Genomic DNA, 6,376 nt, shown 5'->3' on the forward strand with positions numbered 1-6,376 from the left:
ATCTTCTCTTGTTTGAAAGGGTAAGCTTTTATATGCCTCTGCAAAATGCACAAAAATGGCCTCATAGAATTTCAGTACTTTGAAAAAGCCTTAAAAAGGATTGAAAAGAGGGAGTCCTCACTCTAAACGTCAGTGACTTGGCAAGGCTGAGGACAGTTGGCTTTAACATCAATGCTAGTATTCAGCTGACATCCTTGTTCAATGCATCTTTCTCACTGCAACTGGCAAGGAACAAGAGCTATTGTGACTGAAACTTTGAAAGTAATATTTAATTAAGTAAATTGATGTGCCCATTGGGAAACTGCAAATCATTTTTATGCGGCCTTTTTTCTTTATTAAGGCTCTTGAAGGGATGTTCTTTGCATTCAACAAAGTTGTATCTTTACAGTAAGTACTTAGTGATATGAATGCTTCAGCTTTCTGCTCAGTGGTATCAATGGTGGAGCTTTACTCTTAATTCTCTGCATTCTCCATACTTTCAGGAAAAATACAGCATTAGGTGGTGTTTGGCTTGTGCTCTAGGTATAAATCATCCTTACTGAAGTCTGAAACATTGATCAGTTCTGCCTGAGGACCTGAATCAGGAAAAAAATACATTTCAGTGGATCGCTTCCCCCCTGTTTCTAAAAATACTTCTACTGTGCTTGTGGAAATGAAATGGAGAAAAATACTAACATTTTGGAGGGAAAGCAATTGGCTGCTTGTGCAGGGAGGGAAATGTAATTAATCATTATCCTCTGCTTGGGGCTCACAAAGAAGAGGGAGAAACCAAAATATGAACTCTGAAGGGTTAACCACAACACTGAGGGCAATTTGTCTATTGTTTCTCTATTAATATCATTCACCAACTTACCACTCATCACCTTTTCCAAGTAGTCTCCCTATAGCAACAAATGGCGCCATAGGCAAGCCAGATGCAATCTCGTCTCCGTTTTCTTTCATAAACATTTGAAAATTTGTTTAAAAGAAAAGAAAAGGAAAGTGGGAGGAAAATGTTTATTTTGTAGAAGCTGCATTTTGAACAGGGGACCCTGTTTTTTCTGTAACTCTCACTGCTATCTGAAGGGCCTCCACATTTCTTCAATATGATTTCATTTCCTTAACAGAGCTGTTCTGTGCCATTGAAGCAATCCTAGATTCCCTTCACGGCAATCTTGATGATCCTGAGCTTGTATTCTGAGATTTGAAAGCATGCTGTCAGAGCCCTACATACAAAATTGGCTTCAGTTCCTCCCCACCTTTAGTTGGTGGCTAATTTTCATTTCTCTATTTAATTCTATAACAGTTTTTCTCAGTGACATATCTGCACAGAACTGCTAAATGTATGATGTTTATTTGCAGTATAATGGAATGAATAGGTGAATAGTTTATTTTCTGGAAATAATTGCTCAAAGTCCTTAAATTTTAATCATTCATTTACTAGGTAAAGCCATTATTTTTCCTTAAAAAGAAATCCATTGCTTTTCTCCTTTTTTGGTCTCTAAGCTCTTTTCAGTTCTAGCTGACTTTAAGAGATGGAAAGCATTGCTCTTTCTTTACATGGAAAACAATCATGTGATTAATTTGTATGTAGCTTATTTCGGTAAAAACGAACAAAAAACTTTCCCAAAACCCAAACTCAGGAAAACAAAGTCTCCACAAGAGTATTTTGTATCTTTTTATACAGTTCAACCTAAGATGAGCATAAAATACCAACTGTCCTTATTATAATAGCAGACTTCTAGGTTTTTACAGGCATGAACAATTGCTTTATTTATATGAGTTACTTATTTTTCCTTTAATGCATTTTTTTTTTCGATTTGTGAAATATTTAATGAGCTGCACAGACCAGCCTGTCATATTGTGGGTGAGTGCTCAGTGGCAGACCGGGTAGGATGTCTGGAGTCTGGTAACATGAAGAAGTCATCCTCCTCCATTCAGCCACTGAACTGTGGCAAAAGTTAGCCAAAATGGATGCAAAACGGTTTTTCTCTGCAGGAGCAATTGCTGAAGTTGTTACAAAGAAAGTTACATGGTCACAAATGGGGAAAAGATAAGTTCAGCAACTGAGAATCTTTGCTGTCAATCATTTCTCAGTGTGGAGCCTTGCATGAATGGAATTAACTTGAATTTCTTTAGAAAAGAAGTATGGGGCAATATTTTACATTTGCCACCAAGATGCAGCAAAACTTGTTAGTAAAAAGAAAATCAGCATTGGTTCCTTCCTATCAATTGCAAAACAATTATATTGAAGTTTTTGCCATCTCATTTGATGATTTGAATATATGCACATGCATATAGTCTGCTTCACCTACGTAAGTATAAATGGCGAGACCTGAAGAGTTGATGGCACGATGTGTCAGATTTTTGGAGAAATGCTGTTATCTCTTTGAGCAGTGGGGAGCTTTGCCATTGGTGCTAGTATACCAAGACTTCGTCTTGTGTCGCGAGCCCCTAGCACTGCAAATCTTCCAAAAAGACAGCCTTGTTTCCTGGCTGAAGTTGCGTTTGAGGTATCTGTGGCTCTTGGTGTTGAACAGGAGAGAAAAGTTACGCTTGGATGGATTTTTCTGACTTTTGAAGAGCATCTTGTCTCCTTATCTGTGGCAGACTGCACTGTAAACACTTCTTTAACTACTTCCAGAGCTTGCTTCCACAGGCACAACATTTGGCCATGCCATCTGATTACCACCAAAACAGAGGAAAACAGCCTTCCACCGCCACTTTGTAGCTGGCGTTACACTCTGTTATCGTCCAGCCAGTGTTTACAGAATGCCACAGTTAACGTTGCCCAGATGCTCTATCTGTGGGAAACCCAGAGACCAGGCATCAGTGACTGCCCGTGTTTTCCAAATTCAACCGTCTTATCCGAGGCCTAGCCTGCTTGTGCAGGCTGGGGTCACCCCACAGCCCGGCTGTGCTGCCAGTTAGCCTGATGGCAGATAGCACAGCTGGAGATGGTGATGTTCCTCTTGTTTAGGCCACTTACAGCTTTTCAGCAAGCGTTTTAGAGCAAAGTGATGTGGTTTTGCTGGTGGCTTGTATACCTAAGAGAATTTTTTAATGTAAGAATGTGATAGGACTACTGCCTCAAACTACAGCAATGTTTTATGCAGTTACCAGCAAACCATATGGATATTGCAAGAGCTGCATGGTTTCCAGGATCTGGAATATCAATGGTATTTTGCCTGTATTTTACTTTGGTCATCACTTAGTGTGTTGGCATACATTTTTTTCCTTTTTAATGTTTGACACACAAGCTGACGATTATTAAAACCCCTCATGTCAGCTTTTTGAGGGTATGTCAATTTCTGAGAAATGTACATAGCTTTCCTAGGGTAGCTTGTTCTTGAGGAACACGCAAAGTAACATTTTCTTGTGACATCTTTTTTAGTGCCTATGGCATACTCCCATAGCCACTGATCCAAAGAATTGAAGAAGTAAAACCATTTTCAGCTGTGTTTAGGGAATATTTGAGATAACATATGCAATCAAACTCTGTAGTGTCATTATAGAATCATGTCCAAGATATGTTAGTGAAAAGAAATACTATTTTTCATAAAATAAACACTTCAAAAGTGATCACGTTCCACCAAGCACACATCTGTAGCACCGCCATTCATTTCCCACAAACTGTGTAAAAGGTACAGAAATTTCTGGCCTAGACAACTTTTAAAAATTGTATAAGTGCTTCTTTTTTTTTTTTTAATATGCAATTAAACTTCATGATCTTTTTTTTTTTTTTGAAACTTTACTTTTTTTTTTAAACCACAATTTTGGAGTTCTGTATTTCTTTTTAAGAAAGTTTTCATTTTCTGAGGAATTCATATTTCAGTTCCTATGTATTTTGCCCTTCCCATACAAGGAACTTTTGTGTAAACCACACAAACGGCCCCACTACCTGAGGTACTACTATGCTGTTAAAAGCATGAATAGACATTTCTTCTTTAAGGGCTGGAGGTGAGGTTCTTTTAACTGCTTCGTATCCACATTCCTAAACCTATTTAAAAACCTGAGCCCAAAGTCCAGCTGACAATGAACTCTATTTTCAGCTAAAATCCCCTCCTCCCCTGCTTCACCACACGCTGTTTCTGCTGCTGGTCCACTTGTGATAAAGACCAAAACTGTTGTTTGGCTGACATGCAGAAGGAGTTGTTTATCAAAAGGAGGCTATTCTAGGAGGATATGCTCTTTAAACAGAACAATGGGGATTTTGAAGATAACCAAATCAGTACTACATAGGTGTTAGATCTGTTTTAAATTGTTTCTGTGTTGGAAAGTAGGAGGGGGCCCGGGTTTTGTCTTTGAATCCCTGGCTTGCAAGTGTGAAATGGTTAAGTCCAAATTAGCTGCCAGCTGTGCTTTGTGCTACAGCTCCAGAGGATCTGTAGGGCATGAGCTACAGATGCTACTGTGGGGCACAGCCCTGGGCGTAAGGGGAAAGGGGCCACACAAAATCCAATTTCACTTCATCCAGCCATCCAGCTATCTTTGTGCTTCACCCAGGTCTTTTTTTTTTTTTTTTTTTTTATCCATCCATCCTTGGTGCTGGCGAACTGAACTGCACTTCCTAAAAGCAGATCTACAGAGTCCTCTTTTACTAGTTAGACCAGGTTACAGACATGGACCTGCTCTACTGATACAAATCACTTGGCTTTTAGACATGTAGAAAAGTACCAATAGCTGTTTGATAGGTGGGAGGAAAACTGGGAAACCTTATGGAAGAGTTAGTTCCATACAGGTGTTCAACAGATGTATGTGATGTGTTTTTCGTTGTTTGTGCCTTCTGCAGAGGGAGAACCTCACCAAATAGAGAGGTGACCTTCAAAGGGAAGGGAGGAACATTATATTTTCTGTCTAACCCTTAGATGGCTGCTTCTCTTCTTTCTGGGCTATGACAATCACTTATATTCTGTAATGAATGCTTTTTCTTTTTATTTGTGTTATTTTGGTGTAACACCCTAGTACCTGTCACTATAGGTCCAAATGAAAATTCTCCTTTCTCATTTACTTGTAGTGACCTTTTGTGATACAGTGATCTTATTTAAAACTCTTTCTTTCAAAACTAGGAAGATGAAGATTCTCTATAAATAACCAACTTTTTTTTTCCTTCTTCCTGGATAGCAGCCAATATTTCTGCCTGTTTTCATATAATGCCTCTATACATGAAAAGAAAAGGAACAGAAAACCCTTTTCCCCTCTAGTGCTGATCACATGTAAGTGATTTATTTAAGGCCACACAGTGAATTGCTTGCAGGGTGATTCTGCCAGCCATGTGGTTAAAGCTCGGCCTAAACATGCTTGGATATTTGCTGGTTGTTCAGGAGAACATCTGGAGGTGCCCACTTTTCCTGGAATGCCTGTTTTGATTGTTTAAGGAAGGCGGGGGAGAAGTCTTTCCTTTTCAGCTGGTAGATATCTCCTGGCCTCAAAATTCAGGAACAATCTGTTTTCAGCTGTAATATTCCTACCTTCTGAGAGCCTTCTTCTTCCTCCAGTGCAAATACAAACTTAAATTCTTCTGAGTATGGAAGGAGCATCTCAGTGACCTATGCCTAACACCACTGACACAGTTCGGCATCCTGACATGAAGCCTGGATTTGTTTTCTTAAAGACTCCCACTAGGTAAACCCCACGGAAAAACCAACCCTGGACAGCTATTGCTGTTTGGCCATCACCTTTTACAGCAAAGTGTGATGGTGTGGAGACTAGGAGGGGTAGTTCTTTTGTTTGTGCTGGAGACAGCCTTGCTGCCTTTTTTTTTGGTTTTAATTATTTTATTTATTTATTTATTTATTTTTGTTTTGTTCTGTTTTGTTTTTTGTTCCTGTCCTGAAGTGATATATTTTCAGAAGCTGTATCACACAAATGGGAAGAAAAAGTGACTCCATGGTTATTCAGACAGATGTAGAGATCCACTTTACACAGCAAAGTAGGCAGTGTAGGCTGATTATTGCAGTAAGATTTGCCAGAGGCAGCCCTGGCAAGAGTGGCAAAGAATGAACCCTTTTCACAGGGTGATTGTGTTGCAAAGGGACCCAGCTATAGCTCAGCCAACAGTGAGAGCCCTGTCACTTACTGCAGTGTGCAGTCCTGGTGGAACTATGTGCTGTGCTCTGCTCTTGGAGGTTAGCAGACTGCTTCATAGTTGTGTTCCTGGGATTTAAGCAAAATAGATCTTCTGAAACCAAAATGATCCTCTTTAACTGAAATAGATTCCTAATGAGGGACTGGTCTTTAATTAGCGTGTCCAAATACAGATTTAGGGGCCTATTGTTTGCCCTTTTGTTTGAAAATGATGCCTTTTACTTTTTTATCTTATCTAAGTCCAGAAACCATACTTACATTTGGCTGTGCGTTTTCCGTCTTTGTTCTAATAATGCTTGACCTGCCCACA

This window comes from Cygnus atratus, chromosome 3 (assembly GCF_013377495.2).
Source record: "Cygnus atratus isolate AKBS03 ecotype Queensland, Australia chromosome 3, CAtr_DNAZoo_HiC_assembly, whole genome shotgun sequence".
Classification (NCBI taxonomy): Eukaryota; Metazoa; Chordata; class Aves; order Anseriformes; family Anatidae; genus Cygnus; species Cygnus atratus.